The sequence below is a fragment of the Hyperolius riggenbachi genome, chromosome 5 (assembly GCF_040937935.1).
Source record: "Hyperolius riggenbachi isolate aHypRig1 chromosome 5, aHypRig1.pri, whole genome shotgun sequence".
Classification (NCBI taxonomy): Eukaryota; Metazoa; Chordata; class Amphibia; order Anura; family Hyperoliidae; genus Hyperolius; species Hyperolius riggenbachi.
In genome coordinates this window covers 221,943,596-221,967,744 of record NC_090650.1, presented here as the reverse complement: position 1 = coordinate 221,967,744, position 24,149 = coordinate 221,943,596, and the positions used below count along the sequence as shown (strand labels likewise).

Sequence of the window (24,149 nt, the reverse complement as noted above, 5' to 3'; positions counted from 1 at the left end):
AAATGTTAAGATTGGATGAAAAAGATTGGATCATTAGTGGCCACCTTAATATAGTAAGTTTCAGACAAAAAAAAATTCAAATTATACATAAATAAATCTAAATAAGTATTAACAGTTGATTAAAAGCATCAAGATATGTTGGGAAAGCATTTTTTCCCCATTATGGTGTACACATAACAAATACGCATCAAGGGATACTTGAGACAATGTTACCAGCAATAGGGGGTACTTGGCCAACAAAGTAATTAGTAAAGGGGTACATGCTAAAATAATGTTGAGAAACACTGCCCTGAAAATTCAATTTATTTCCTTTTAAGCAATACCAATTTCCTGGCAGCCCTGCTGATCCTCTGTCTCTAATACTTGCAGCCATAGACCCTGAACAAGCATTCAGCAGATCAGGTGTTTCTGACATTATTGTCAGGTCTGACAAGATTAGCTGCATGCTTGTTTCTGGTGGTATTCAGACACTAATGCAGCTAAATAGATCAGCAAAGCTGCCATGCAAGTGGTATTGTTTAAAAGGAAATAAATATGGCAGGCTCCATATACTTCTTGCCTTCAGGTTCCCTTTAAGTTGGGTAGGTAACAATGACATGTATTATTCTGCCACAAAGGATAAAAGGACCAAACTTTCACTAACAAAAAAATCTTTAAAATACAATAAAGGGCAAGGAAAGACTAAAACACTCCTATAAGTACAGATATATTAACTTTTTAAAATATTCACTAATCATAATATTCACTACATCAAAGTTATTTACAAGATATAAAAATCAAGATCATCTCCAGGAGAAGGTAAACCTCAAAGCGGATTCAGTCACCTAAGGTAACACCCGAGGAGCAATGAGAGCAATTTTTGATTTTTATGTTCAATGCATCAGGAGAACTGTTGCTTTGCAGTATTCAACAAGACAAGAATTTACACTATGAGTAGCCTATAAATGAAATGTGTGCATAAATGGGAAGGCCTCAAAATGGAATCACAAATGCAACACTGCATACCTGTAGAAAATGACTAAGCAAGTCTAATTAGTACAAGAGAGCAAGAGATGGAAAGGAAGGGGATAGTTAGAAGGGTGATGAAGGGATGGATGGAGGAAGGAAGGAAGGAAGAAGGGGTAATAGGATAGGAAGTGGACTGTAGACATCAATGAAATATACCATATATACTCTAATACAAGTCGACCTTGTGTATAAGTCGACTCCACTATTCAACCTTTCTAAGCCAGAATTTGTTATTGACTCAAGTATAAGTCTACCCACCAAAGTTAATGGCTGCACTTGGGGCTCAGGAGGGGTTAATGATTGCACTGCATACAGTATTGCAGCCATTATCCTGTCCTGCCCCTTAATTGCAGCCAATACCTCCTCCAGGCCCCCAAGTGCAGCAATTAATCACTCCCTTTTATGCAGCCCAGTATTCCCCCCCTGCCCCTTTTCTTTTTAATTGTTGTGGCCAGGACTCTCAGACCTGTGTTTTCCTGGCATTTCCTTTCCTCAAATTATCACTTGCCACTGGGTAAATTGCAGTATTATTTATTTATAAAAGATAAAGGCCCATAACCAATTAACTATTTTTTCCTGAGTTTTCTTCTAGGTTATATTTTCACAACTCATCAATAAAATGCATTTCAAGCCACCAGCAAGCAAGAAAATACTTAAAATAATTTTGATAGAATGTTTTAACCTACTTTTTGATACATTGTTAACTGAAGAGGGCTGAATATTTTTTTTTTTTTTTTTTTTTTTTTTTTATAAATTGAAAATGTTTCCCTAGGAAAAAAAACTCAGGAGAAAAAGTTACTTGCATGTGGGACAAAGTGAGAAAGTTTATAGCAAAATCTTAAAACTGTTAAGGTGAATGAAGATGTGAACTGGTAACAGGAGGGAAATATGACATCAACTACACATAAAAGTATATAAGGAAAGCAACATACTTCAGTAAATATTTGTACAATAGAGAAAGAGAATGAGAACTCCCCAGAACAGAAAAACAAAAAGAACAAACTAGATGAGAAAGCTAATAACCCAAAGCGTCAAAGATTTAAAGTACATACTCACAGGAACCACCGCATGAAAAGTATTAAACTTTGAGCAAAGCATTGCACATCTGCCTGAATCATACATAAACACATGAGAATGGAGCCAATAGAAATGAAGGATGTTTCTTCATTACTGTCAATATCTTCTATTTCTGTATTGTGCACAAAATGCACCCTGAATAATTTCCACATTGCTCTAAATGCTTCAGACATAACCCATTGATATATTTCCTACGCATATTACCTTAGCTGACTAAATACTCTTGTGAGGTTTTATGTACAATAGCAATAAACTATGTTTCTTTCCCTAGCTCATGTCTCTTAAAGATTTTATTAAAAGTTTTATTCTTTTGTCACAGAATAATACATTTCAGCACACTGGCAGCTACCTACCCCACTTAACCACTTCACCACTGAGGGGTTTTACCCCTTGAGCACCAGAGAAATTTCACCTTTCAGCGCTCCTTCCATTCATTCGTCTATAACTTTATCATTACTTATCACAATTAAATGAACTATATCTTGTTTTTTCCGCCACCAATTAGGCTTTCTTTAGGTGGGACATTATGCCAAGAAGTATTTTATTCTAAATATGTTTTAATGGGAAAATAGGAAAAATGTGGGAAAAAAATCATTATTTTTCAGTTTTCGGCCACTATAGTTTTTAAATAATGCATGCTACTGTAATTAAAACCCATGAAATGTATTTGCCCATTTGTCCCGGTTATAAAACCGTTTAAATTATGTCCCTATCACAATGTTTGGCGCCAATATTTTATTTGGAAATAAAGGTGCATTTTTTTTCAGTTTTGCGTCCATCCCTAATTACTATCCCATAGTTTATAAAGTAACAGTGTTGTACCCTCCTGACATAAATATTTAAAAAGTTCAGTCCCTAAGGTAACTATTTATGTATTTTTTTTTAATTGTAAATTTTTTAATTTTTTTTTAATTACAAAAAAAAAAATGGGGAGTGTAGGAGGTAATGAGTTAATTTTTTCTGTATAAGTAATGTATTTGGATGTGAAAAGTGCTTTAGGGTGTAGTTTTACTATTTGGCCACAAGATGGCAACAGTAAATGTTTGTTTAATGCGACCTCCAAGCGTCCTTCCGGACGCTTGGAGGATGTACTAGGAGGCTGGGAACGGGGTTTTTTTTCACAATGATCGCGCTGCTTAGCGGAGAAGCAGCGGATCATTGCGGGGCTTAGATCAACGAACGGGAATGGATTTTCCCGTTCATTAATCTCCGGGCGAGCGGCCGGCGGCGTGTTTACCCGCGGGAGTGCGCGCTAGAGCGAGCGGGAGCACGGAAAGTACGGATTTCTCCGTCCCTGGGGGTTAAAGGATGGAAAAAGGGATGGAGAAATTCGTACGGGCGGGGGTAAAGTGGTTAAAGAGGAACTTTACTGAATGTAGCTTAATGCATAAAATAGCCTATTTTGTGAAATATTAATTTATGAGTTACTTAGTCATTGTTTGCCATTGTAAAATGTTGTCCTTACTTTACCGATTTACATTCTCAATTTTCACTTTATCACAGGCGTTGACATCTTTACTGCTAGCAAGGTGCATCACTGTGGAATGTTTGGGCCTGATTCACAAAGCTTTTCTGTTAAATTATCTCATCTTATTTTTAACTCACAATTTATCTCTCCTTAAATGACTTAAATCATGATTTACCTCTCCTTATCTAACTTAACTCATGGTTTAGCTCTCCTTATCTGTTCATCTGATGAATTATCTCTCCTGTCCTTATTTGTTTATCTTATGCATTAGCACCCATTACAAATAAGTAACCTTTGTGAATCAACCCCTTTGTTTGTTGTGATGTGACCAGAAATAACACCTGGTCCCCCAGAGTGCACTGGGGCTGTTTGACCTCATAGCCTAGGCTAAGCATCTCTGGGAGGGTGGGGTAAAATACCTATACAGAAATCTATAGATATATATAAAGCCTTTCTGAAGCTAAAACCAGGATAATGAAACCAGGATAATTAACAAAAAGTGGGTCTCCTGAATAATGTATTATGTTCTGATATATGTCATTACACAGCCACTTTAATTCCTGGGGCGTTTCCCGTTTAGTTTCTTGTTCAATTTAACCACTTTACCCCCGCGCGTACGTATTTCTCCGCCCCTTTTTCCATCCTTTAAAAACCAGGGACGGAGAAACACGTACTTTCCGCGTTCCCGACGCTGTCCGCGCTCCCGCTCGTAAACACGCCGCCCGCCGCTAGTAAAACCGCCGCCGCCCGCTCGCCCGGAGATCAATGAACGGGAAAATCCATTCCCGTTCGTTGATCTAAGCCCCACAATGACCCGCTGCTCTCCTATGGGCAGCGCGATCATTGTGAGAAGAAACTCACGTGTCCAGCCTCCTTATTCTTCCTCCAAGCTTCCGGAAGGAGGCTTGGAGGTCGCAATAAAGCAAAAAGTTACTGTGGCCATCTTGTGGCCAAATAGTAAACTACACCCTACACATTTTTCACATACAAATAAATGACTTTTACACAAAAAATTAACTCATTACCTCCCACACTCCCCATTTTTTTTTTTTTTGTAATTAAAAAAAAATTCAAAAATTTACAATTAAAAAAAATACATAATTAGTTACCTTAGGGACTGAACTTTTTAAATATTTAAGTCAAGAGGGTATAACACTGTTACTTTATAAACTATGGGCTTGTAATTAGGGATGGACGCAAAACTGAAAAAAATGCACCTTTATTTCCAAATGAAATATTGGCGCCAAACATTGTGATAGGGACATAATTTAAACGGTTTTATAACCGGGACAAAAGGGCACATAAATTTCATGGGTTTTAATTACAGTAGTATGCATTATTTAAAAACTATAATGGCCGAAAACTGAAAAATAATTTTTTTTTCCCCACATTTTTCCTATTTTCCCATTAAAACACATTTAGAAAAAAATAATTCTTGGCATAATGTCCCACCTAAAGAAAGCCTAATTGGTGGCGGAAAAAACAAGATATAGTTCATTTCATTGCGATAAGTAATGATAAAGTTATAGACGAATGAATGGAAGGAGCGCTGAAAGGTGAAAATTGCTCTGGTGGTCAGGGGGTAAAACCCCTCAGTGGTGAAGTGGTTAAACATGCTTAAGACACAGTAAAGCAAATCTTTACACACTCTGGACAGGTATACATTTTGGAATAAAAATGCAATTTATTCCATCAAATATTTTTCCTAATAGAAAATAGAAATGCAGAGCAAGTAGCTGAATAGCCACTGACTGAGATCCAGAACTATACAGATTTACCAAAAAAAAAAAAAACATTTTCCCACATATTGCTGGTTTCATCTATCAGGAAACTAGAACACATCTTTCCTTGATCTCCCACAACAGTAATCCCTATAACATCTCATACTGGTAACATTTTCAATTGCTGCAGTTTCTGTGTGAATCAATGGAATCAACAGTGCAGCAGATTTGGAGTGGCTCATTGGTCTTATAAGACAAGAAAATGTTTTTAGCTTGGGGTTTTCTATTAAAAAATATGCGTATACATATTAAACTCAATATTTACAACCACTACTAGTTTCAAATAGTAGTCCCCGACTTACGAATGCCCGACTTACGAACAACCCGCCAATACGAACGGCATAGGTTCTGTGTTTCCATGGGAACAAGTAAAAAAAAAATTCAAATTGGACTTGTAGTTTTTCAGAAAATTGATTTTAAAATAATCAAAGAAAAAATGGCTTTTAAACTTGTATAAACAGGTACAAAGGGCAGAGGTGACACAGAGGGGGACCAGTGTTGCCAACTCATCCCTTTAATTACTGACACATCTAAGTTATACAGGTTCTGGGGCTACTTACACATAATCAGTGCCTTACCTGCATCTACCTAGCCACGAAACCTGTATAATTCATATGTGTCAGTAATTAAAGAGATGAGTTGGCAACACTGAGGGGGACACTGGAGGCACAGAGGAGGTACAGGGGACAGAGATGGCACAATATTCCAACTTAAGAACAAATTCAGGTTAAGAATGAACCTACAGTCCCCATCTCGTTCCTTAACCAGGGACTACCTGTAGTCAGTCACTTTCTATTTTAGTATTGAATATTCTACAGTATTTAGCATCTTAGAATTTAGAATTTAATTTTTTGTATGTTTTTACATACAAGATATTTATTTATAAGTTTTTACATACAGGATATACAATGTGTGAGGTCTTTATACAAATTCTATACAACATTTAGTTACAGAATATATGTTTACTTAAAAATATGCCCATTAAAATATAAAACAACACATTTAATCTGACCTAAAAAAACAAACATAAAAACTGCTTGACCTTAAATGTAAACTAAGGGAAAATGATTACCTCCAGCACCACACTGCCACTTATTATTGTCTCCATTATTATGATACCCCTTACGCTACCTCCATAATGATTACATTTATGGGAAAAGACGTGCCCAGGTGTATATAAAATGGATTTACCACTTCATCTCGAAGGGTTTTTCCCCTTAAAAAACCAGAGCAATTTTCACCTTTTTATGTGGAGTACTGATTAAATATATATTTTTCTGGATACCATATATGGTGGTTGTGTCATATATATTGGGGAGACTGATCCACCCCGGTCCCCCAATTTTTTATTTGGTTTTAATAGACTACTAATTTTTTATTCTGCTGGCGATTCTGTAACTACTACATATTTTCACCTGTCAGCTCTCCTTCCATTCATTTGCCTGTAACTTTATTACTACATATCATAACAAAACAAAACAATCTATATCTTGTTTTTTTCGCCACTAATTAGGCTTTCTATGGGGGTACTTTTTACTAAGAATTATTTTATTCTAAAAACGTTTTATCAGGAAAAAGAAAAAAATGGAAAAAAATCATTATTTCTCAGTTTGCGGCCATTATAGTTTTAAAATAATACATGCTACCAGAATTAAAGCTGACATATTTTATTTGCCCATTTGTCCCAGTTATTGCAACATTTAACATTTTTCACTAGTACAATATTTCATTTGAAAATAAAGGGGCATTTTTTCAGTTTTGCGTCCGTCCCTGATTACAAGCCCATAATTTATAAAGTTATAGTAATATACCCTATTGACATATATATTAACAAAGTTCAGTCCCTAAGGTAACTATTTATGTATTTATTTATTTTTTGTATTTTTTTTTTCAAAAAACAAAATATGTTTGCCAGCTATGGAGGAGTGTGGGAGGTCAGGGGTTAATTTAATTATGGAAAAACAAGTTAACTAGGAATTATTTACTGAAAAAAAGGAGGGGGATGTAATTTTACAATTTGGCCACAAGATGTCCTCAGTGGTGTATTTAGTCTTTGTACTATTGGTTCGGAAACGGAAGAACTGCGTGGCTGGGATTTGTGAATGGCAGAGCCATCTGAATAGATGGCTGTGGCCATTCACATGGGGAATTAGATTGATGAATGGGAACTGTTTTCCCATTCATTGATCTAGCGGCTAACAATCGGCGGTAATGAGTGGCGGTACCGAGCGCCCCCCGCCAGCAGGGGGAGCGGCATGGAGGGACGTAGTAGCTACGCCCCTGCACAGAGCTGTGGCATTTTGCAGGGGCGTAGTTACTTGTCCTGGCAGAGGGGAAGTGGTTAAAATCACAATAAAATTAGAAGATGAGGTAGCTTACCTCAATGACGAAATCTTTGAGTGAACAAAAAAATCACCCCTCAACATACCACGTCGGAAGGGTTGAGGCAGACCACATGTGGTTTTACCATAAGTGGCACTGTCCTCATTTTTTTTTTCCCAAGGAGAGCGACCGCATCTGGGTCCGGCTGGCCCACCTCGAGTGGAGTCTGGCTAATCATCTCTACCTGCTTTCTGTGGTCGGTTGCCCCTCTGCAACCCACCTTTGTGAGTAGCTTTTCATACCTATTGATTTTTCCATTTGACCTTACATCTTGCACTACTGGGCTCCCGTTATCTGTTTTCTGTTGTCTTTGTCTCTAGGATGTCAAGACACCTCCACCACTTCACTTTCATAATGATTCTTTCTCGTTTATATAGTGTCTCATAATTTGAACCACTCTCTGTGGAGACCCCCCCTTTTATAGTGCCCCCTTTCATGACACATTCACATGAATAGTAGATCATCTGCCTCTAGAACTGCCCCTATATATAGGCAACTGCAAACAGCACTGGTTGCAGTATGGCATGTGACATGTACCACTGAATGAGCAGGAGCGATATGTTGCCTAAAGCAGTTCTTTGCCACACAATAACAATCTGTGCACACTTGAGAACTTTTTTTTTTTTGGTGCATTTCACAATAGGAAATTAATGTTGCAGACTGTGACACATTGCCGAACAATGCACAAAAGAGCATACGTGTTCTCAAGTCCTAGGTTCCCCTTGTGTCAATATATGGTTGGATTGCCTGTGCAGGTAAACCTTTGTCTGTGTTTTACAGTTTAGACATTACTGTGCTCCCTCTAGAGTACTTCCCCATTATGGTGCCCCCCCCCCCCCTTATAATGTTCCCCCTACTATAGTGGCCCATTGAACATTACTGTGCTCTCTTAAATATAGCTTTCTTTTATTGTGTTTGCCCTTAAACTCTAGCCCACCCTTTTATTTTTAAATGCATATGATAGCACATTTTCATTAATTATCGATTAGCATTATTTTACATTGCATATCTGTATTTTTCACAATATATTTTATTTATCAACAGTATTTTGCATTGTATGTTTGTATTTTTCACCATGAATATATTGAAAATGAATGGAGGCTGGCTCATCTCAACAAGAAATGGAGCAAGTGGATCCAGCCAACCAGGTATTATAAATATATTTAATGTAAAAAGGACATGCAATGCATAAATCTTTGTGCATTGCTAATTAATGCAATTTTTCTGTAATTTGCATAAAAATGGAAGACTAATGTAGGGCTTTAAAAAAAACTGTATGATAGACAGATAGTTGAATTGTGTACCAAGATTACATGAGATATAAACACTGTAAATGGCTGATAGTAGAATAAAGAGTCAAAAAACGCTTTAAATACATTTATTTTTTCAAGGATTTCATGGACAACACAAAATGATCTGTTCTTCAATGATTTAATTTATCTACGTTTTCTAAAGCTCTCTGTAAATTACTCGATGGCTGGCAACCCTGATATAGACTCGAAATGAAACCAATAATGAAATAATAGCAGCCAGCCACACATTGGGCCTGATTCACAAAGCGGTGCTAACAGTTAGCACGCTAGTGAAAAGCCCTTTATCACGCCTAAACTCAGTTTAGGCATGATAAGTTTAGGTGTGATAAGTTTAGGCATGATAAGTTTAGGTGTGATAAGTTTTTAGGCGTGATAAGTTTAAGCACCAACTGGGTTAGCACCGCAGTGCACAGCTGATCAAAAGTTTTGCGCTAGCAAAGTCTGGTGCACTTTGCATAGAGTTTAATGGCGCTGCTTTGCGTGCGGGACTTTGCGCGCGATCTAAACTTATCTAAACTTATCATGCCTAAACTTATCATGCCTAAACTGAGTTTAGGCATGATAAAATGGTTATCACGCCTAAAGGGCCTGATTCACAAAGCGGTGCTAACAGTTAGCACCCTGGTGAAAAGCCCTTTATCATGCCTAAACTCAGTTTAGGCATGATAAGTTTAGGTGTGATAAGTTTAGGTGTGATAAGTTTAGGCATGATAAGTTTAGGTGTGATAAGTTTAGGTGTGATAAGTTTAGGCATGATAAGTTTAGGTGTGATAAGTTTAGGTGTGATAAGTTTAAGCGCCAACTGCGGTAGCACCGCTGTGCACAGCTGATCAAAAGTTTTACGCTAGCAAAGACTGGTGCACTTCGTATAAAGTTTAATGGCGCTGCTTTGCGTGCGGGACTTTGCAAGCGATCTAAACTTATCTAAACTTAGCATGCCTAAACTTATCACACCTAAACTTTTCATGCCTAAACTTATCACACCTAAACTGGCTTTTCACCAGAGTGGTGCAATGGTTATCATGCCTAAAGTCTCTAACTGGGTTAGCACCGCTTTGTGAATCGAGCCCATTGTGTTTGCCTTCATGAAGCAGTTTGTTAATCAACCCAATGGGCTTGATTCAGTAAACGGTGCTAACCCAGTTAGCACGCCTAAAGACTTTGGGCGTGATAACTAGGGTGCTAACTGGGTCAGCACCGTTTACTAAATTTACATCGCGCGCAAAATCCCACACTGAAAACTTTGCGTGCCCACAGCGCGGTGTGCGCGAAATGTTGCATCGCGGTGCAACGAAAACGGTGCGTTGATGCGCCTATAAGGTCGCATTGCGTGCGACTTTAACTTCACATGGTGCGACATTAAGGTCGCATCCAATGCAACCTTATAGGCGCATTGGGTGCGCTGTTTTCGCGGTGCGAGCGCAAAGTTTTGCGTGCGGGACTGTGCGCGCTATGTGAATTTAGTAAAGGGTGCTAACCCAGTTAGCACCCTAGTTATCACGCCTAAAGTCTTTAGATGTGAATTTATCATGCCTAAACTAACTTTAGGCATGCTATAGGGCTTTTCACCAGGGTGCTAACTGTTAGCACCGCTTTGTGAATCAAGCCCTTAGCACGGTTTACTGAATCGAGCCCATTGTCAGGAATCGTTGTCACATTTCAGTTAGGTTCTGCTCAGTACAGAAACATTATTGCTAATGCTAGGTACACACTGTTCTGACAGATTTACTGTCAGATTGATAATTTCCAACATGTCCAATCTGATTTCAGATTGATTTTCCGATCGATTTTTAATTCACTTTAATGAAAAATCGTTCGGAAATCAGATCGGACATGGTGGAAATAATTGATCTGACAGAAAATCTGTCAGAAAATTGCATCGTGGGTGCCTAGCATAAAACAGTCTTAAAGTACCCCTGCATCAAGTTCATGGAAATGGAATGAAACATACAGCTATGTATCTAGTGCTGTGACATAGCTCACAGCACCCACCTTACCTTTTCTTTACTCTCACACTAACCTGGCCTAACTAGGTTAAAATAAAATATTGAGCAGTTTTAATAAAACAAGTTGCCTTTCATGAGTTGTTTGCAGTTAAATATAAACTCTCTCTATAGTCATTTGGCTGACTCATGCTATTTAATTAAGATGGATGGATGGATGTATGACAATACAGAAACATATTGCGTATCACTATTACACATCTCAAACTGTGACCTGACTGAAAAGGATGTTTTAGCAGTCTTTCAAAGTAGTTTATAAGCTACGGAAAGAAATATTCAAAAATCGATTGCAATATATTGATGGAAATACCATTCCAAAAAAAAGTCTAGCTCTGGTCATCATGATGCCAGAAAGGACATCCTAAAATGACTTATATTTATCCTTCTTGTTTGCATAATTGTACACTACTGCTCTGTTAGAGAAAAAAGTTTATCTTTCCTGCAGATGTTTCCTTTACTAAAATGTCATGTTGGATTATTGGTGCCAATGAAAAGTAATTGAAAGACGTAAGCCAGTGTCAATTAACACTTACTGGCAGATGCTCATTATATTTAAGTCTAAACTGATTGATGGATTAGCATGGAAGCTACGAAGGTACAGAATAATCACATCACGACTTCCACTACCATTCTTCTTTATTGAAGCAAACACAAAGTGACAGATCCATCAATCACAACAGACACACCAATGCAACTGCAAAACCACCACACTCTTAATAACTGCATATAAGCAGACCAGTTGTCAAAATCAGACACCAAAAAATTTGGACAAGCGACAGAATCTATCTCGCTCATAACTATAATATATTTTATGTGTCTGAATGAGGCAGTTTAAAGGGGTTTCTGAATTAATTAATGTAAGACTTTTCATAAAGCAGGACTATAAATAATTTGGAACAATGCTGGGTCAAACATAAAGTTACAATACATATAAGTAATTGTGTCGGGCCTCAACAATAAAATAGCAATGTTCAGGGGGACACTTAAACCAAAATATCAAATCTAAAAGAAAGCTGATTGAGCAGAATACTCTTAGTTTATGACCCCTGCCCAATGTTTACGGCACACACACACACACACACACACACAGACACACACACACACACACACACACACACACACACACACACACACACACACACACACACACACACACACACACACACACACACACACACACACACACACACACACACACACACACACACACACACACACACACACACACACACACACACACACACACACACACACACACTATATATGCACACTCATACACCTTCAGAGAGTATGCACTAAGGATGAGCGAGTGCAGCGAGCACAGTTCTGCACTCGCTCGTGTCTACATATTTGTGCTCATCCCAAAAACACACTGGTGGATTAATTGGCTTCCCCTCTAAACAAATAACATTTATATTGCACTTTTCTCTTGGCAGACTCAAAGTGCCAGAGCTGCAGCCACTAGGGCACGCTCTATGGGAAGTAGCAGTGTTAGGGAATCTCATCCAAGGTCTCCTACTGAAGATGTGCTGGCTTACTGAACAAGAAGAACCAAGATTTGAACCCAGGTCTCCTGTGTCAGAGGCAGAGCCCTTAACCATTACACTATCCAGCCACTACCACTACACACTATTAGACTGTAAGCTCCTAGGGAGGGATGCTTGATTACATGAATTGTTCATTTGCTTTATAAAGGGCTTTGGGAAATATGTCAACAATGTTTAGGTTCATCATAATGATACACAATATGTATCTGGGCCATCATGTGCATCAGCTCAAAATGTGGAAAGTACGTACAGTCCTATTAGAAGGATCAAGTAATGCATGTGTGTCTGGAGGCAATGCATTTAAGACTGAATACACCAAAGCTCATGTGGGAGGAGGAAGGGGGTAATGTAAGGGAATGGGGTCAGGAAAACTATAGAAAGCCAGTAATAGAAGAGTAGGAAGAAAGAACTACCAGGAGAGAATACTATATAAATGAAGTACAATAATGGAGCACTATAAGGGTGGGGGACGACTTAATGCAGGGAGCAGTATATGGTGAAAAACTCAATTAAAAAAAAATCATTCTTCATCTTCGCCCATTTTTGCACACAGAGGATGGGAATACCTCTCTTTGAGCTTTTTTGGCCTAGAAACCGGCTTGACTGAATGTCAAAACCGGAGATGCTTGGTGTGTGTGTGTGTATTTGTGTATTTGTGTGTGTGTTTGTGTGTTTGTGTGTTTTTTTTTGGGGGGGGGGGGGGGGATGGCAGAAGCACAGGAGATGAGCCCTTATTCTGAAGACTATACCCCTTATTCATCAAGCACACTGTCAGGCATCCAGTGGCCTGAATAAATGGCCTGACTAAATTAGATAACAACACAGATGGGCATGTCTCTGAAACAACAAGTGGACTAGTAACTAGCAAATGTAGCAGTATTTTCACATGGAAAGCTCCAACTGGGCAGATGACAGTGTTTTCCACTGTGTGGCATTGGAGGTGCTGGTTAAGACCAGAGACATGGTTCTAATGGCCCATACTCACAGGCTACAATTGTCGCCGCAACACGCGGCGCACGCGTGTTGTGGCGACAGGTCGCCCGCACAACACGGGCGCGCACCCCGAACCGTCGCTCGTCACTGCTGTCGCCAGGCGATTGGCGCGGTCAATCGCCTGGCGACAGTTGCCGCCCCAACTCCGCCGCAACTGTCGCTAGTCTGCGTGGGTATGCGGACTAGCGACAGCAACAAGCAGGGAATACCTTGAGCTTCCGGCGGGGGGAGGAACAACAGCGACAGCTTCTGCCACATCAGTTGCCAGGTCCCTCCGCTGTGTGTATGCGGAGGGAGCCTGTCGCGCGCACGCTCCCGTGTGCTAGCGACAGGCCACAAATGTAGCCCGTGGGTATGGGCCATAAGTCTCCAAGGCAGCAAGCACCTAGCTTACTTAAGGTGCCCATCAAGGATACAATCTTACCAAATATATGTAGCAGAGGGGTAAACTGAAGTGGTAAGATTGTACAATCAAGATTGTAAGATTAGTGGGCACCTTAAGGGATAGGTAGCAAACTTTCACAGCAAGCTGCAATTTTTGTTTAAAAATGTTCTTCTTAAATTTCTGATCCTGAAGGGGACATTGAAATCCTGCAGACATGTATAGCAGTGTTGCCAACTCATCCCTTTAATTACTGACACATCTAAGTTATACAGGTTCTGGGGCTACTTACACACAATCAGTGCCTTAACTGCATCCACGAAACCTGTATAATTCATATGTGTCAGTAATTAAAGGGATGAGTTGGCAACACTGATGTATAGGGGCATACCATTCTCTATCTACTAAATATGGACAATTCCAAGTAAACCAGAAGTGAAAATAAACGAATGAGATAAACAATTGTATCTGCAGCCCTAATCCTAAATAGTAATTCCTGGAATCTTAAATGTTTGCTTTGAAGTTTAAAAATGAAGGTTCAAAGATTTTACAGCCTCAGATGAATGACAATGTTTAGTCAGGGATTATACAGAAAAAATGCAAGCGCTCAGAAAAGCGCTTATAGTGTGTCTGGGCACTTAAAATGGATATATAAGTATTTTTATTTGCTGCTAAAATAAACCTGTCCTAGCTTCTGGGCTGCTTCTTCCTTATTCTTTTTTAGCATAAAGGTAAACCACATAATTCCAGCTGGTTGTATATGGCATATTTAGCTAACAGACAGTTAACATCTGATATGTTTGCCATAAGTCTCTCCTTTAGCACCCTTTCCTGCAGCAGAACCCGAAAGGAGATAGATTGCTTTAATTTTACTGTGCTATTTTACTGTGCTTATTTCAACCAGGTGCTATGCACTTTCTCTGTCTGACCATTGGGGGTCAGAACATACCAGTTCAAAGGCTGAAAAATGGCAGAAAAGCTTATGTTTGTTCTCATTTACCACATTTATGTTTAATGTTATTTTATTTCTTAAGTTGGCACCTTTATTAAGACATATTTAAATTAACCTTATCTTTGTTATTCTTTGGTGTAATGCCTTCTTCAATTAAAGAGAATGAAACCAGGTTAAATATCCAGTTTGTCGATACGATTATGTAATTTCAGCGTATAGAAATACTATGCTGAAAAGGTACGTGACCTTGGAAGAATTCACCAATTAAAGGCAGAGTTATAAGATTCCCATATATGTGGTTCACTGCCCATACATTCCACAATCACTGGTTTCCCCTTTCATTTTTTCATGTTGGGTACAATATATATAACAGAAGGAACAGAAAGAGAAGGATAATAGAATCTGGCATGCATGTGTTAAAATGCTTACAGCTTTTATGCTGGGCATACACAGCGCCATACTTCTTATCAATGGAGCCACTGATGGCTCGATTGATAATATCCGACGTGTCTGATCACCGCGGCGGATCGATACCGCGCTCGATCCCCATGGGCGGACAATGCAGAAAACGAAGCGCTGATAAGGAAGCGCCCGCGGGGACGAGCAGGAATCGATCCGCGCACACGCGCGGTGACACACCGCCATCGAGCCACTGGCTCGATTCCGGGGCATTATCTCACCGTGTATGCCCAGCATTATAATCTGTCTCCTTGCTTTTGGAGTTGTCTGTGATCTCATGCTAGCTGCTTCAGGTAGGCTATGTATGACGTTTTTTTTTTTTATTTTTTACTATTGGCAGCTAAGTAAAAGGTACACCTCACCTGAACCATTGACTTACTCAGACCCCCGAAGAAGTGACCTAAAAGTTGACAGCTGCCTGTAAACAAGTTTGACAACTAGCCTTATAGGGTCCTCCACAGCTTGCACTTTGGCTGCTTCGGAAATTATGTATTCTTCATTCAAACTGTTTGTGTTAAAGAGGTCTGTTGCCCTATTTATGAAAGATTGGATCCTTAATAGTATTTCATGGAATGGATAAAGTTTATATTAGATTGAAAGCTTGCAAGGACAGGACTCTCTCACCCTTTTGTGTCTTGGAGTTTACTATACAATTTGTTCATTATATTACATTTGTCACTGTAATTACTTTGTCTACCAATTCTTTATTATGTACCAATGCCTATGTTTTGTGTACACCACCGTCTGCATTATCATGTACCCTATGTTTGTTTCTTAACATGTACACTTGGTTATGGGGGTAGGCTGATGGTGGCTGCACTTGTTATTTTTGAGCTATACTTTCCAGGATTTTACATGGTCTTGTGGGAAGTGCTTGAGGTGGAACAAGGGAATAATTAATGGTGTCAGGTGCTATAGTGTCTCAGCTATGTGTCTCAGTTATAACCAGCTGAGCTGAAGACATACAGTAGGAGCACTGACCCTTTCAGGGAAAAATTACATTGGTGCATGAGGTTTTAATAGCCTGCCTTTAAAAACACATGACTTTAATAGTTTAATACATCCCGTACTACTATTTAATTCAGAGCTGCACAGTGGCGTAGTGGAGAGCACTCTCACCTTGCAGAACTGGGTCCCCGGTTCAAATCCCAGCCAGGGCACTATCTGCATGGAGTTTATATGTTCTCCCCTGGTCTATGTGGGTTTCCTCTGGGCACTCTGGTTTCCTCCCACATTCCAAAAACATACTGATAACTTAATTGGCTTCCCCCTATAAAATTGGCCTTACAGTTAATGACAAGATTATATACTCTGTATAGCGCTGCAGAAGATGTTGGCACTATATAAATACTAAATAAAATGAGATGCCCCACACTGCATGCGAATGGAAGGACCACCATCAAACACTCTAGTGTACATAGGTATATAGTTAACATGGTTAGCTGTAGCTGCTAAAAGCTAGATGCTGCTTATTGCAATTTTCTAACTACCCTCAACTGCTCTGACTCCTAACCATGTATTGGTGCATGACCCGACTCCGCTGCCATCATTTTATACACCATGTAATTTTTTCCTCATCCTCATTCGTTCTGTCGACTTCTACTCTTGGTGACCATATGTTTTTCTGCATGCCAGATGTCTCTGTCAATCGCTACTTCTTTCAGCAGTTGCATAGGCATGTTCATAGCTTCACATATGCTGTCGATCCATCTTAGCCTCTGTCATCCTCTTTTACTTTTGCCCTCAATTTTTCCAAGCATCAAGGATTTTTCCAAAGAACCTGGTCTTCTCATGATGTAAACAAAGTATTTGAGTTTTAATAGTAGTATCAGCTCTTCTAGTGAACACTCTGGCCTTATTTCTTTGAGTATTGACTGGATGGATCTTTTAGCAGTCCAGGGAACTCTCAGTAGATTTCTCCTCACCCACAGTTCAAAAGCATACATTTTTCTTCATATTTTTTTTATAGTTTGCCTTTCACAGCCATATGTTTGTACTGGGAAGACCAAGACCACTATCCAGATCTTTGTTGGTAAAGTGGTATTTCTATCCTTTATATTATTGTCCAAACTTGCCATAGCTTTCCTCCCAAGTAACAAGCAGCTCTTAATCTATCTGCAGTCACCATCTGCAGAGATCTTTGATCCCAGGAAGAAGAAATCTGTTGCAACTTCTACTTTTTCTTCATCTATTTGCAGATGGTTCATTGGAGCAGATAACATGGCTTAAACCATGTGGTTTAAAGTGAACCGAGCACCATTTTAAGCACATAGGGAATCTCAATAGCACTTGAAAAATGCATGCCAGCAAGATGTCTCATTATTTAAATAAACTTCTGTTTTACCTTTTATTTTACAATTAAAGTTTAGCACTTACGTGTTATTTGCCTACTTCAGCAGACCTTCCCGTCTGTCCCCAGCCGCAGAGATGTCAGGCTGCTAAAGGCTCGTACACACGTCTGACTGAAGGCAACGACGGGTCCGTCGTCACCTCCTGCTGGGCGGGTTTTCAGCAGACAGTACAGCGTGTGTACAGTCTGTCGGCGGACTGATAAGGCTGTTTCTGAATGAACCGCCGGGTGGATCGTTCAGCAACAGTCTTATCAGTCCGCCGACAGACTGTACACACGCTGTACTGTCTGCTGAAAACCCGCCCAGCAGGAGGTGACGACGGACCCGTCGTTGCCTTCAGTCAGACGTGTGTACGAGCCTTAAGGATTTCAGGCAGCTAAGTAATTGTATTATTGCACTCATTACAAGAAGTAAACAATACCTTTTCATAAACAGAGGGGGTGGGTAATTAGGACAACTTCTCTTCAAAGACCTTATCTAGAGGGAATGTGTTAAGATAGCATCTATGACTACTGTACATAATGTAAATAAGGATGGTGAGAAGGGGAGGGGGGAACAAGGCGGCTCCTATAGCCAGGATAAATTCCAGTGAAAGAAAGGGAACTTGGTTCCCTGTAAGGGCCCTCAAATGCAGCAGTAACAAGAGAGCCTTATGAACATAAACTCCACTGCTTATAATCACATGATTGTGCCTCAAACTATTTACTGCTCTCTGCAATCTGTTTCCCATCACCACTGTGACATTATGCAACACACCTCCTTCTAAAGTCCACAAGAATTTACAGCTGCTGTCAAACCCATAGGTTTTGTTTTGCCAAGACTGGAAAGCAGCAGAGAGCCCAGCCAGTATGACCCAAAGAACATGGATTGAATTTATTAAAAAATTGCCTACTTTTCGGTGGCAAAACTTTGCAACTTTTACCTGGATCATATCAGACCACAGTAAGGACTGCTAAGATGTAAGTAAAATAAACAAAAGGTTGTGAACTGCAATAACATACATGTACCTGCAGTGAAAATTAAATTTACAGTTGTGCTCATAATTTTACATACCATGATTTGTAAAAATTGTTTATAAACTGATTATAAATTGTTTACCCTTCTTTAATGAAAACATGAGTAAGTGGGCAAAACACATCGCTTTTATTTTTAAGGGGATTAAAATTATGAGACATCTCAAAACAACACAATCATTAAAGTAAACATACCAATTAAAAAAACAAATACTGAGATTAGCCCTGTTCAAAAATGTGCATACCCTTAGCTCTTCATTTTGGTTATCCCCCCTTTATCATCAATGTAAACTTGTTGTCTTTTGTGATAGTTGTGGATAAAGGACTTCATTTTCGAAGATGGCAAAGCTGCCCATTCTTCTTGTTAAAAAAAATCCACTTCCTTTAAATTAGTGTGTTGTCTTGCATGAACTGCATGTTTGAGATCTCCTAAAAGTGGCTCAATTATATTGATGGCCATTACTGCAACTTTACTTTTTTCTGCTGTAGCCGATGATGGGGTGATTTGGCCTTGTGTTTGGGACCATTGCCATGTCCAAGTGTGTCCATTGTGCGGCTTCTAAACTGATGAGTGCAAATGGCCTTCCTGTATTCTCTAATAACGTGCTTCATTCATCTTGCCATTAACTATGACCAAATTCCCTGTGCTGTTGTAGCTCACATCCCACCCCCAAAAATAGTAGGATATCCACCTCCATGCTTCACATTACGGATGGTGTACTTTTCGTCCTAGGCCTTGTTAAAAATAAGCGTACCAGATAAAAGAACAATAAAACGCATCTCACATAGCCGACTCAAACGGCATGGGCGCCCTCCAGGTTTCCCCGTCTCAGCGCTGGAACAAACCCTCTTCCGTGTTGGATTGGTAAAAGCGTGCGTATCCAGGCTCCGCCGGAGCCTGGATACGCACACTTTTACCAATCCAACACGGAACACGGAAGAGGGTTTGTTCCAGCGCTGAGACGGGGAAACCTGGAGGGCGCCCATGCCGTTTGAGTCGGCTATGTGAGATGCGTTTTATTGTTCTTTTATCTGGTACGCTTATTTTTATTAGGGGCTAGACCCATATTAAAAAAGATTTTATGCTATGCAAGGCGAATTCTTTATGCTTTATCCTAGTTGTCTGCTGCAGCATCTGTTTATGTGCCTGATTACCAAGCAGTGATTTGGTGAGCAGGGGATTGAGGGGGGGAACGTGACCCCCTGTCCTGCATGCGGTGGCTGTTATCCCAAGCACATTGCGTGTTGATATATGCACAGGGTGTACAAGTGTTTTGGAGGTTACCCGCTATGTGCGTCTTATACACCCAGTCGTCTTATATGCCGGAATATACGGTATACGTGTTTTACATTTTAAGATTTTCGTGACAGTTCCTCTTTAAGCATGCTTCAGGCGCTCTTTAGCTCCTCTCCAAAAAATAGCATCTGTGGTTGTAACAATAACGTTCAATTTTGTTTTAATCAATCCAAAGAAGTTTTTTTCACAGAAGTGTTGATGCTTGTCTGGGTGCCAGGTGGCCAACATTTCAAGTGTATGTAAACCTTTGATCAAGGTCATTTGGATGCTTCAATTTATCATTATGATCTTAAGGAAAAAAAATAGTGGAATAATAAATATATTTCGCCCAACCATTAACTATGAATGACAATAAGCATTTAGGGCATGGTCAATCATATTTTCAGAAAAAAAGCCAATATTTCACAAATTGTGCCAGGGTATGAGCACATCTGTTATAAATACAGGCATACCTGGATATATTACACATATTTTATACTGCAGGTTTCATGCGCACATCTGCAATCACTTGATTTCTGTTTTACTAGCCTTTCAGCAATCCTCACAATGATCTGATGTGACACAGATGCTTGTTTAAACAATTACACTAACAGACAATTTTAAAAAGAATCCTGTGTGGATCTGTTAGATCACACAGGCTCTGTACTTCAGTCCAACCTAAATCCGGGTCTTAATGTGCCCAGTGGACACAAGTTTGTTAGTCATGACTATAACTCACACTCAGTGGCCATTTCACAAATTTTCTGTACTTTCAGGAGTATATTACCTGCACATAGTATGGCAAATAAGCTTTCCTATAAATGCCATAATATCGGTGATTACCTTGAAATAACGATAGACGAAGAAATTAACCTACTCCCTGAAACATGACAATTTCCATTACAGTACAATTATCTGTCTAATTTCATTTGGTAATGAGCAAATTGACTGAATGCAGAAGCACTTGTTTGTGAGCATAGACCAGAGTATATACAGCAATCCAGTTCTGTATTCCATGCAGGATGGAGTTTGATACATACAATATGTTTAATTATTTAAGGTTTCCTATAGAAGACAAATAGTGTTATTGTACAGAGCAGTGTTGATGTTTATTTTGTTTATATTCACAAAATGTACTCCTGCTGTGTGTAACATTAATCTTGTTTTCTTTTACATAAGCAAAACACTTGAAGTGCATGAAACTCATAATATAAAATTCTTGTACATATTGCTTAAAGGGAAGGTCCAGGCAAAAAAAAAAATGAGTTTCACTTACCTGGGGCTTCTGCCAGCCCCATGAAGCCATCCTGTGCCCTCGTAGTCACTCACTGCTGCTCCAGTCCACCGCTGGCAGCTAGTTTAGTTTTTGCTGACCTCGGAGGTCGGGGGCCGCATTACGTACATTTTTACGCATTCCCCGCTAGTGCAGGAACATTAACACATACATTTTTATGCGTTTGTGGCTGGTAGAAGCCCCAGGTAAGTGAAACTCATTTTTTTTTTGCCTGGACCTTCCCTTTAAATATAATTTCCCCACTTTTTATTGACATATATTCATATAATTACATGACTTAACCTCCAGTGTCATACTAACAGAAAGTGCTGAGCAGAAGGAAGCTCTGCACGGCACTTTCGGATTCCTCCCTGCCTCCTCCCTCACAGTGATGTGTCTCCATGGCAATGGTTGAAGCATCACTCAGAAATGGACCCAAACTGCACAGCTTTCAGTGGGCAGAACTCGCTGTCAGTCACTGTGTACATGCACAGTGCTATTCAATTGTTTGCACTAAAATGGCTTAGGCCAGATTTCACTGTACCTTTTCCAAACAAAAGTGATCACAAACCTGATATTTAACAGGTTTCTTTTGATAGACTTAAGTCTGGTATGCACATATGAGGTATATTGTCCGACCGGCTTCTGGACTCGATCCCTAGGTTGACACTGCAGGGCCAACCCTTTACTGACGCGTCGTCAGATGTGTTCTGTTGCTATGTTGGGGGGGGGGGGGGTTGCCTTACAGGGTAACTGAGACAAAGTAAAAAAGAAAAGAATTTATACTTACCTGGGGCTTCCTCCAGCCCCATGTACACCGTTGCTCCCCTTGTCCTCCTCCCTGTCCATTCCGTTAGTCTTCAATCTCACCCAGTATTAGGGCTCTAGTGATGCCAGTCGGGGTCCACTGCACATGCACAGCCTGGCCGTGCGCACACTCCATCGGGCTTCTGTCACTGAGAGCCAGGTAACTTTCATATAGTTTTTAGAGGACAGATTAGGCTTTTTTTCAAAGACAGGTGAAAATAAGACCAAAATTCTAAATAAAATACAGTTTTCCAACATTTAAAAAATGTAATTTTTAAGTACAAATCATCACACGCTACAGATTGCTACCAGTAGTTGCACAGGTTGGTAGCTTATACTGAAAAAACTGCAAGTGAAGTGAAAGTAAATACTTTTAAATGCTGGTAATAATCAGCAATGCAATTATTATTGATCAGCACTCTATGTTAAGACATTTTAAGCACACTTAAGTAAAAGTACACTAACACTTTTAATCTTTAACCACATCATATCCAGGAGTTATTAATCAGTGTCCTTGTATAGTTCACTCCATTTACATATGCCCAATTTATAGTGTTCCCATTTAAAGTGTTCCCAATAAAAAGCCTTCAGATTATAGTGCCTTACATGCCATACATATGAGGAGTGGTGGTATTCACGAAAAGTTAAGTATATATAATAACAATAGAATATCACATTAATTTTTATAATTGATGTGGGAAAGCTAACCCTTTTTTAGTCTCTATGATCAAGGGGGATACTGGATGGCCATCTTGATGACATCAATGTATTTATACGGGGGTGAGAGACATCCGGGTTTCCCCATCATTAACCATTTTGCTGCTACCTTGTAACTTGCTCTTAAATTCTAACACTGGTCGCTAAGCCAGTTTTAAAAATGTTTTTAATGTGTCATAAAAACACACATTAGAGACTGAAAGTTTATTAACCACTTCACCACTGAGGGGTTTTACCCCCTGAGCACCAGAGCAATTTTCACCTTTCAGCGCTCCTTCCATTCATTCGTCTATAACTTTATCATTACTTATCACAATGAAATGAACTATATCTTGTTTTTTCCGCCACCAATTAGGCTTTCTTTAGGTGGGACATTATGCCAAAAATTATTTTATTCTAAATGTGTTTTAATGGGAAAATAGGAAAAATGTGGGAAAAAATTATTTATTTTTCAGTTTTCGGCCATTATAGTTTTTAAATAATGCATGCTACTGTAATTAAAACCCATGAAATTTATTTGCCCTTTTGTCCCGGTTATAAAACCATTTAAATTATGTCCCTATCACAATGTTTGGCGCCAATATTTTATTTGGAAATAAAGGTGCATTTTTTTCAGTTTTGCGTCCATCCCTAATTACAAGCCCATAGTTTATATAGTAACAGTGTTGTACCCTCCTGACATAAATATTTAAAAAGTTCAGTCCCTAAGGTAACTATTTATGTATTTTTTTTAATTGTACATTTTTTAATTTTTTTTTCATTACAAAAAAAAAAAAATGGGGAGTGTGGGAGGTAATGAGTTAATTTTTTGTGTATAACTAATTCATTTGTGTTTGAAAAATGTTTAGGGTGTAGTTTTACTATTTGGCCACAAGATGGCAACAGTAACTTTTTGTCTAATGCGACCTCCAAGCGTCCTACCGGACGCTCGGAGGAAGTATAAGGAGGCTGGACACGTTAGTTTTTTTTCACAATGATCGCGCTGCCCATCGGAGAGCAGCGGATCATTGTGGGGCTTAGATCAACGAATGGGAATGGATTTTCCCGTTCATTGATCTCCGGGCGAGCGGGCGGCGTGTTTACGAGCGGGAGCGCGGGCAGCGGCGGGAGTGCGGAAAGTACGGATTTCTCCGTCCCTGGGGGTTAAAGGATGGAAAAAGGGACGGAGAAATTCGTACGGGCGGGGGTAGAGTGGTTAAAGAACGAAAGCAATATATTTTCTGAAAACAGAAAACCTGTGTTAATAGAAACATGAAAAATATATATAAAATGCAGCATGTTTTTTTAACAGTAGAAAATTGGGAAAATATGCAAAACCACAAATAAGTACATAATTATGCTAAAACC

General features: G+C 39.4%; 1 protein-coding gene and 1 long non-coding RNA gene across 15 annotated transcripts in view; one reads left to right on the top strand and one right to left on the bottom strand.

Annotated features, from left to right (window-relative positions):
- The window catches only part of LOC137518602 (poly(rC)-binding protein 3-like), a 1,088,021-nt gene that overhangs the window by 95,438 nt on the left and 968,434 nt on the right, over nt 1-24,149 (bottom strand). The window lies entirely within an intron of this gene.
- Nucleotides 1-24,149, top strand: part of LOC137518603 (uncharacterized) — a 57,923-nt gene that overhangs the window by 24,719 nt on the left and 9,055 nt on the right. For all 3 annotated transcript variants that reach the window (XR_011020855.1, XR_011020854.1, XR_011020856.1), the window contains one exon: nt 8,761-8,864. This is a non-coding gene — a long non-coding RNA (uncharacterized lncRNA). The remainder of the gene's footprint in view (nt 1-8,760; nt 8,865-24,149) is intronic.